This window comes from Rhagoletis pomonella, unplaced genomic scaffold (assembly GCF_013731165.1).
Source record: "Rhagoletis pomonella isolate Grant_MI unplaced genomic scaffold, Rhpom_1.0 Rhpom_scaffold_00014, whole genome shotgun sequence".
Lineage (NCBI taxonomy): Eukaryota > Metazoa > Arthropoda > Insecta > Diptera > Tephritidae > Rhagoletis > Rhagoletis pomonella.
Genome location: NW_023458568.1, coordinates 17,327,900 through 17,339,011, shown reverse-complemented (window position 1 = coordinate 17,339,011; position 11,112 = coordinate 17,327,900).

The following is an 11,112-nucleotide window of genomic DNA, read 5'->3' as shown; positions in this document are numbered from 1 at the left end:
ACTAGGTCCATCGACTTCAGGGAGAATGATGGAAAGATGGACTGGAATACCAAAAACTACAGTTCACAAGGCTTTAAAGTACCATCCCTACCACATTCAACGTGTTCTGGCTTTACAAGAGAGAGATTACCTGTCGAGGGTTAGATTCTGCAGTGAAATGTTGCGAATGCATGTTTCAGACCCCAACTTTTTTAATAAAACAAAATAAATTTATGGTGCGGTATTTTTAATTGTCAGATATTGGGACCTGTGGAACTTCCGCCAACGCTCAACTGCCACAGCTATTTAAAGTTCGTTCAGGAACGGCTTCCAACTCTTTTATAAGATGTACCCTTAAACCTGCGTCGAAGACTATGGCAGCAAAATGACGGATGCCCTGCTCACTACGGGCGTGAAGTAAGAGCTCATTTAGACGAAACTTATCCTCCTTTTCTATTGAGTCTTAAGGACAAAACTTATTCAAAAATAATTCAAAACGAAGAGCATTTTCGGGAACAAATAAATGGAGCTGCTGCTGAGATAGCCCAATTGAGTTTAAGATCTCTAAAAGCGTATTTTCTTAAAAGGTGCCGAGCTTGTATTAGAGTAGAAGGTCGCCAATTTGAGCATTTTTTATCAATAAATGAATAAATTTTTCTTCAAACAACTCATGTATATCTTATTTTACGTGAACCCATCCTTCGCACAAAATATTGATAGATACAGCCCTTGTTATAGACTTTAGTCCGAATTCCGGTAAGTAACATAAAATAATGTCAGAAGCAAGTAATAATGTACCTTTGTACTATTTAGCATGTCATTTGACGGTAACAAGAGCAAATTCAATTTAAATCTATTAAATACATTCAAGCGTGTCTCAGTCCTATACCCACAAAAGCGGCTATAACTTTTTTTTTCTATTCAAAACAGTAAGTGTGGCACCTTTCTGAAATCTTTATTAAATGAGCAATTTTTTTATGTAATGTAAAGTTATAGCTCAGTACTTTTTTCACCCGAGGTAGTCAAAGTTGGGGATGAAAATATCAAAAAGTTAAAAATCCAGAAATAGTCCTAATTTTATGATGGTTCCTTAATATATTCTAACTACATTGCATTTGAGTATGGAGAGGCAACTATCTGGAAGTATTTTACATAAAAAATTTACTAAGTATTGCCCGGTTTGTAGTTGCAGTTAAAGAAAATACATGAAAAGGCACGTTTTTTTTAAATTCGAAAAAATGTAAATATTTCAAAAACGGTGACACTTTTACCTGAAAATTTTTTGTTTATCAGGGAGCTCACTCCCCCACCTACCTTCCCCTAAAGTTTGGCACGTTACTTCTGGGACACCCTGTATGTACATTTACGTAAAGGCGCAAGTACCATTGAACTATTGTAACTTTGTTTTTAATTTTTAGTAAAAGGTAAAACTTATGTGAAAATTTGAAGATTTTTTAAATTTTTCTCAAAAAGTGGAACTTTGATTTTTCGAGTTTCGCTATAGACTGTCCTATCTACATACCTATTTTACGGTAGCCAGACGTACTGATTTTATCAGTACTGTACTGATTTTTAAACTCTTGTACTGATTTGTACTGAATTTTCTATTCAACCAAAATACTTTAGTATTTTCTTAAGGTGTTTACATAACGTTGGAGCTTCCTTAAACTGTACTGTAAAAAATAAGAAGAATATAATTTAATTATAGTTGACATGTTTTAGATAATGTTTGATATGCTCAAGAAATTAATACAACAACAAGTAATTTTTAGCAAAAAAAAACCGACTTCAACTCTCATATAAAAAATATATATATATCTCATGATCCACTGATCGGATCTTAGTATGGGACCACCTCTGAGAAACTATCTTTCCCATGCAAAAAGCATTTTCGAAATCGGCTGACGAGGCCCAAAGTTATGCGGTAACATACATAAAAAAAAAAAAAAAAATTAAAAAATATTCCAACGAACTGATATGGCCGGGTCGTTACGTACCAGTTGCGATAATATGATGGAGCTTAAATTATTTAAAAAGAAGGCTTAAATTTTTGTCGAGTGTTGTTAGTTACTCGAAAATAGCTTTCAGTTTAATAACAATACATTTCAATATTCGAATGGCTTTCGCCTATAACTTACAACTCCTTTTTCTGAATTTACTGACTCTATAAAATAGTTTTGCATACAAGGCATAGAGTTAGATACTCTTTTTAGCGAATTCTTAGTCTTTCACAGTTTTTGCGTAGTTGAAAAATTATTTAAGCCATGAGGAAATATAGATGAACTCCTTAAAAAGTGGTACTTTTATACAGTATGAGAGGATCTTAAGAATAAAGTTTGTTTCCTGGCGCAAAGAGAGAAACCGGCTTCTAATTAAAATTTTTGAAAATGAACTTCAAATTAAAAGTAATTTTAAAATGAAATGTATAGAATTCTTTGACCATTTAAACACTGAGAATTGGAATGATCTCATTATTGCTATTCAAAAATGTCATAAATATAAAATAATTTATTGGCTCCTGTGTATGATGATGTTTACACTAATGTTAAAATGAATATTTTTATATTTTATGAACTACTAGTGAACCCGTATGGCGTTTTTGTTTAAAATATTTTTTTTTTTATAAAAAAAGGTATTTTTTCCTTTTAAATGATTTTTCTCAGATTTATACATACACTGAGGGAAATAGTGCATAGTAAAAATGAATACTTTATATTTGATTATCGTTTAAAAGTGTTCGAATTTAAAAATAATATTTTCATACAAAATTTATTACGCACGTATTTGACTGTTCACATCTGAGTATATATATGAGTGTACATAAGCACCCCAAGCATGCAGAGCGCCGCTCTGAGAGCGGTGACAACACACACATTCATACATAGTTAGGGCTGCCAGATATCTCTGTTGCCAAATCGGGACACTTCAGGGAGGGCCTCTCGCCCCCTTCTCTTTCATTTCGACGTGCGAAAGGATGTAGTGAAATTTTATTTTCACAGACAAAAACAAAAACATGAGATCATGAGATCATTCCAACGTACACCAACAAAACAAAACAACTTATCACAACTAAAGCACAAAGAATTTTTCACAATGCATGAACCTTTTTTTATTCTTTATAAAAATACAGTTATAATAAATATATGAAAAAACATAAAAATACAATTGTTAAACTTTGTGCTAAACTCGGGAAAATTCAATAAATTTGCATACAAATTTGCAACATTCTAATCAGACTTTTTATAAAAATTTTTAAAATGAAGTTTTGCAGCCCATTCAATTTTAGTTGATTTTTGGTATTGTTTTTACTGAGAGTTTCTTTCATACAAACTATGTTCGATAATTCTTTTTATATGGAAGACACTGTCAGCAACAAAAAAATAAATGCTAAAAATCAACGAAATTTGCTGGCAACTTCAGACTTGCACTTTATTAATTGGCTTTAAAAGCTACATTTTCAAAATGTTTCTAAAAGATCTGATTAGCAATTGTGATCTGATGAAAGAGCCTCAGAGCCAACAATTTTGTACGGCAGCGTACTTATAAGTTCTCTAGGTTTCACGAAAGAAAAAAATTTAAATACAAGATAGCATTAAAATATCAGTCATATTTTTCGTTGCTGTGAACTTGTTTCAAAACTTCTGTCTTTTCCTTAATATAATTGTAAAACTTTGTGCACGTTATGTTGAAACTAATTTGGGTACATATACTTATCATCAACTATTGCTTGTGCAAAGTTCAACTATCTCGAAATGTGACTATTTCACAAATTAAACCGGTGCACTGAGAGAAAGAAGTTTAGAATTAAAAAGCGTGCTAAATTAAAAAAAATACGCATATGAAAGAGGACCAACCCAACTCGTAATAAATTTACGTATACAAATTTTAGTATTTAGTATAGAAATATTCAATTCAAATACGCCCATATTAAAATGAGGCGATTTGCAATTACCGATTGCTTTTTCATAATTAAGTTAAAAAAATATTTAAATTCCATGCTGGTTGTAAAGAGAATTGAACCCTGACCCTCTGGAAATTAGCAAATTGTGGCAAGCATCTTCCCGCACTCAGCTACAGCCAGACATGTAAATGTGCATTTAAATGTTGAGTTTGAATCAATACCACGCGTGCGTGTTATGAAAGTATTATTTTTAAATACGAACATTTTTAAAGTATAATCAAATAGAAAATATTCATGTTTACTATGCGTTATTTCCCTCAGTGAATTTATAAAATTTTTCTAAATATTACAACGCGTTCTTTCTCTTAGTGTAGTGATTTTTGAACTTTTATTCAAGTTTGTGCAATCAAATCAAAAAGCGGGACACTAAAACGAAACCCGGGACATTTTAAGGATGGACCGGGACACAGGGACAAATAGTCTAAAACCGGGACATGTCCGGGAAAACCGGGACGTCTGGCAGCCCTATACATAGTACATGCCCAGCCAGCAAAATATCCGAAAACGTATCCGAAAATGGAAACAATTTCGTATAAAAACCTGATGTTTCATCCGTTTTCGGACGTTTTTCAGATCAATTCCCCCACTAAAGTGTTCATCCGAAACGTATGTGCAGAAAACTATCGAAAATGGTTGTAAAACGGATGCGCTTTCTGCTGTTTTCCTGAAATTTTTCTGAGTCAATTTTTCGTTGAAAACGATTTCATTATGAATTTCACAGAAACTTTTTCATAGTTACAGGAAACCAAACAAAAACAAATTTAAGATTCAGCAATTATTTCAATTTTAATAAATAATTTTGATGTGTTTCTTCTGACGGAATTCGAACCTGGGACCTCCTGAAAGCTAACAAATAGTAGCACACTTCTCTGCACACTTATCTACTGGCGAATACGTATACATGTTTTCAAATGCACAGTTTGAACAAATATTTTAAAATTATTGTTTCGAAATAAGGCGATGACATTTTTCGGATACGAAAAATGAGAAAATATGGAATTCGTTTTCTGAACGTTTCCGGATACGAAAAATGTACGAAAACTACACTGTCGGCAAAAAGTACGTTTATCTGCTGGCTGGGTGTTTATCCGTTCAAATCGCGTGCTGTGGTGTTGATGGATATTCAACATTTGAGTAAACATGCAAGTAAAATATTTTTTTTTAGTTTTTGTCTTGATTATTCACTTCACAGATACCTTTTCAGAACGAACGTGGTCATTTTAATATGCGCGTAATTGAACTGAATATTTACCAATATACAGTACTTTCGTTGACGTTTATAGTAAGATCAATTACGTTTCTATATGATTTTAATATTTTTTCCCCTCAGTGTACGAAGTATACAAATTGCATATCAGAAGAAAGCGGGTTTAATCACGTTTACGTCGATATTAATTTTTTAAAAATCAGTTAAAACTTGTTTGAAATATAAGGTTTTTAATTTTTCGAAGACCCGACCTTTGACCCCTTTATAGCACCTGTAACATAGAAAAAGTTATATATCTTTTAAATAAGAAAACAGAGCGTACCACGACTATATTTTTTACTTCTTTTTAGTGGTTTACATACAGTAATTAAAAATAATTTTTTACCAAAGGTCCAATTTCGAACTTCGAAGGCCCATATCTCGATTTCAGAGGCTAACTTCGAAAAACGGAGAAATTACTCAATCCCTTAAAAAAAATTGGTTTGGTCCAATACTTAGAAAAAAAATTGATTTTGCCGTACAGTGTTATTGCTATTCAAAAAGTCACAAATATAAAATAATTTATTGGCTCCTGTGAATAATGATGTGTACACTCATGTTAAAATGAATAACACTTCTATTTTTTATGAACTATATTTTATTTATATACCAAAATATTGTTAAAAACAAGAACTCAGGCGTTTTAAGTTATTTTCTGTTACTTACATTCATAATTTGGCTTTGAATAAAAATGTACTGAAAAGTACTGATTTTTTTAGCATGAAAAACCTATTTGCATAAAATGATAGTCGTTTTCGTTGTTCGGACTAAACTCAAAAACCACTGAATAGAGTTCCGTCCGATTGTCGTAGGTTATCTTACATACATATATGGCCTATTACATGCTAGGTAGTGCTGGAGTAGAGCTATTTATAAAAATCGTATTTATTAACAGATTTCGTTCAAATTTTAAATGTGAGCTATGTACCTGTATGATGGAAAATTCATTTGCTAAAAATTGACCCGATGAGTGCCGCTGGAGTTGAGGTTGAAATTCATAACACGTATTCACGTATGACGCCCTCATGAAATATCATGCGAACTGGCATCTACCTAGAAATCAGTTGATAAATATTACCACGTATTGTAAAAGTGGCGATTAACCAGGAAAGATCACCGTAGGTATATCAATTGCTTCATTTGAAAGATTTTCAAGAGATCACACGACTCATTTAGCCAATGTACCAGAAAGCGTTTCATCCTGGGGGACAGCGAGTATTCTTGGCCATCCTATAACAGAAAACGAACTTCTGTGCTCTTTATTTTTCTTATAAGAACTTTTATTTGCATTCGTATCGCACTAATGTTGTAGTTGCAAGATCATAGAAAAAGATTATGCATGCTTGGCAGAGATCTCACAGGTGGTAATAAAACCATCGGTAAATCTCATGACACCGAAAGGGATTGGTATTCTATATGGTATCACAACGTTACTATTATTGGCCTACGTGTGAGGAGGATACTGTGCCCTAGTGGTTTCAACTTAAACCAAAATTTTTGACTTTACAGACTATTTTTGCTTTTAATCGCTCTTTTGCATTGGCCAACGCAAGAGTTCTATTAGACACCGCGAAGTAAGCGGGATTTTAACTCTCATTCCAGCACGTTTGATATATCAGATCCGCTTTTCAGCATTAAGAAAGCGATACTATATCTCAATATATGAATCATTAACATAAAGACATAAAATCGACTGATGAATTTAGTTCTGTAGCTGAACAGTTTTAGATCTCGACACTTAACAAACTCCTGCCTCTCGCGACTCGGCGCAAAAAATGAAAATACTGCTTCCGTACGTCATGCGGACTGCGCCCCTCGTGCGGATGGGCGGGAATGGAGGTTAAAAACCGTTGGGATTATTATACAGAAATAATTGTTGTCTTAAATTTTTGTATGAAAAAGTATTAAAAAACAAATTATCTTGTAAAAATTCATATTTTTTTGTGGCAAAAATACAATAACTTTGAAAAATATGCAAAATCGTAGTCCTATGTACAAGTACTCGATACCTTCCCGATACTGAGTAGTTATCGATACCTTGTTTGAAACAAGTGCAAGTACTGATTTGAGTAATACCTTGATGGTATCGATCATTATCCCTAATGAAAAGAGAAGACATGTTCTTGATATTCACACTCGCTACAATTATAACGTGTTGTCTCTTATTGATTTACTTTCTTTGGTTTATGCCACTATACAAGAAGTGACGTAATCCCACATTTTAAAATTGGAGTTATGCCACCTGGGGCTATGTCACGGCACCACGGGGAGGGACCTACAGTTTTACGCCGACTCCGTACTGAGCTCTTTTTAAGGGGCGACCGCTATTAAGAGATGCGATGCGATGTTGCTTTGACCAGAGCTTGAACCCAGGCCCTGCGGAGTGGTAGCGCGCACTGTTAGCTACTACACCACAGCGGCCGCCGGTTATCAAATTAAATGGCCTTAAAAAGGGTTTTTTCTGAACTATATTTAGGAGGGTTGCCACCTGTTTCAAAAATCGAATTAAGCTAACTTATACATAAGTCCGAAGACGAATATAATGCGATGACGAGCATGAACACGAATACTCATACGGGGACCACCTAAGCTAATATATAAGTAAGTCAAATACTAACTCATAGAAGGTAAACGTCATAGCATATGTTTATAAGCTGATGGCATATAGATTATGGTTAATGTGATTATTAATATTTTCTATTCCTACAGTTTTATTTAATCCAATCCAATAAAATCAAAACGAATATTTAATATGCAGTTTTTGACTTGAATGTGCTCTTAATATTATTGCGTATTCTACGTTTAAGTTTAGCGGCTGTGGCCCGTAAGTCAAGACGAAAGCGCTGGACTGAACTTTTTTTGTTTGGCTTTTATACAAATTTTGGGTACACAATTTTATAGATCATTAAATTTTAGTATAATAAAGTGCAAGTTGCAAGTAGCTTCGAGTTCTCGCTGCTTTTTAATAATACACTAGAGTGCCAGTTACTGTCGAAATTCGACAGTTTTTCTAGTTATTGGGAGCCTTGGAGAGGTTTTCTAACTTAACCCGTATCAAAACTTATACGGTACAAATTATCTTACCGGAAAATCTTCTGCTTTGGAACTTAAACGTAACTAATATTTTTCTTATATTAGAACGTCTTTGGAGGACTTCGGCAGGACTTGGAATTGACCCGATACATTCCAGTTTATCGATAAATTTCAATGATTTGATACATATCGATAGCTCGAAGAATTTCGAAAACTCTAAAATCCGATAACTCAACAAAATTCGTTAACTCGACCAATTTCGATAACTGTGAAATTCGAGGGCTCGATAAATTTCGATAACACGAAAATGTAAATTCTTTGGATACCTTTGGATACATTTTTATTTTTGACAACTCCAAATTTTTCGAAAGCTATCGAAAAATTTTGATAACTCGTTACACTCTGTTAACACGATAAAATTCGATAAGCAGTTATAAATTGATTAGCTTATATAACCTTGAAATTTCGACCAATCGATATATTTTGAAAATTCCACAAACTTCGATTCGATGAATCAACCAATTTAAGTAGATCAATAATTATCGATAACACTGTAAGTTGAAAGAACTCCATGCATTGCGACGCCTCGATAATTTTCGTTATGTCTATAAATAATGATAATTCTATAAATATCGATAACTTGATACATTTCTTTAACTTGACAAATTTCGTTAATCTCACACGTTTTTGTAGCTCGATAACTATCCGTAAATTTGGATAACTAAGTTTCTGTGTCTATAAACTTCGATAACTCAATAAACATTGATCAGTTTAAATAATTCGATACGTTGCGATACCTTAATAAGCACGGATTATTTTCGATAACTATAAACGTCGATTATTCGATAAATTTCAGTAAGCTTTATGGCTGTTTTTATTTCGATTCCTATTGGAAAATTTCAACTAATTCTTATGTATCTCTCATTGTCTCCATTTTCGCTTTTATCTCCATTTTCGTCTTTATCTTCACTTTTGCCTTTGTATTTCAAAGTTTAATTTCAAATACGAAGTAAAACAAAATGCGAAACAGCTTAAATTTAACAGGCTGCAAAAACAACAATACACAAATATGGAAATTTTTAAACGACGATTTTCAACCAATTTCGAAACTATAAAAACTCTCCTCATCTACAGAAAATTACCTTTCCAACGGTGTTTTTGGTTCTGAAATCGGTAAATTTACCTTGGTCTTCATCTTTGCTTTTATCTTTCACAACTTTGCTTATATCCTTTTCTTTCACGTAGATGAGATGAGGCGCGATGACGTGATAAGATGTGACGTGATTTTATGTGATGTGATAGGATGTCATGTCATGTGATGTCATATCCTCTGATGTCATATCCTGTGATGTCATACCATTTGATATCATGTGCTGCCACGTCATGTAATGTCATGTCATGTCATACGATGTCATATCATGTTATGTCAAGTCATTCGATGTCATGCCATATAATGTGATGTCATATCATATGATTTTATGTCACGAGATATCGTGTGATGTGATATCATATTATGTAATGTAATATCATGTGATGCCTCTTCATATCATGAGATATAATGTGATGTTATGTCATGTAATGTGATCACATTCCTTGTTTCGATTATTATATCGATAACCCTGTTGATAAATGTGTCGATAAAATTACCGATAACAATATCCTTAAACATATAGAAAAATACAACGATTGCAAAATCGATTAATTCATCGATAAATATAACAATCATCAGTATCGATTATTGTACATATCGATAACAATATAAATGACTAAATCGATAACAAAATCAATTATTTAATCGACTATTATATCGATAACAATATCCATTATTCTATCGATAACAATATCGATCATTATATTGATTATTATATCGATTATAATAGCGGTTATTTAATCAATAACAGTATCGATAACAATATCGATTATTTTATCGATAGCAATATCGATTATTATATCGATAACAATATCGGGGTTTATATCGATAACAATATCGATCTTCATCCTCATCTTTTTCTTCATGTTTATCTTTGTTTTTGCATATTCCTCTTCATCTTTACCTTATAGTGTTTAGATTTACTTTGATCTTCGTTTTTGCCTGTACCTCTAGGCATCTTTGTTTTTGTTTTTATTCTCAAACCGCTAAACCGCTGAGAACCATTTCCATGTGCATTATTCCCCTTGAATTCGACAATTTACTCCCAACCAACCAACTGCCGCTAAAGAAGTTTCACTTCATAAATTCAAGAAATGTTCGTACCCTTTCATTTACCCTAATTCTTATGTATCTGTCATTGTCTCCATTTTCGTCTTTATCTTCACTTTTGCCTTCTTTTTTTTGACTTCATCGTTATCATTTATTTCTTCATCTTCATATTTATCTTTATTTCAAAGCTTAATTTCAAATGCGAAGTGGAACAACATGCGAAACATGTCAAATTGAACATGTTGCAGCAACATCTATACACAATTCTAAAATGTTTAAACGACGGCTTTGGCCGTAATTTTCAATCAATTGCGGAACCATAAAAAAAAAATTTATGTTAGCGTATTAATATATAGATATAACAAACGCATTTATTTTCCACTTAGCATGCAGATGTGCTCGAAATGTTAGCTTAAAAATTATTAAAATTCAACGCGACCTCTTAACCACTTGAAAATTGCACTTTATTATACAAAAATTAAATGATCTATAAAACTGCATACCTAGCATTTTTCTATAAACTAAATTTTTTTTAATTTTGGTGAAAATTTTTTATGACATTTGAAATTTTTGTTTTCTTTGGCGGTAACCGTACATTTGTTTTCAACTAGTTTTTAATATGTAACATTTATTAACTGGGAGAGGAGGACAAATTTTCTTCAAAATAGCTACATTTTCAGCACTTTGCACTAA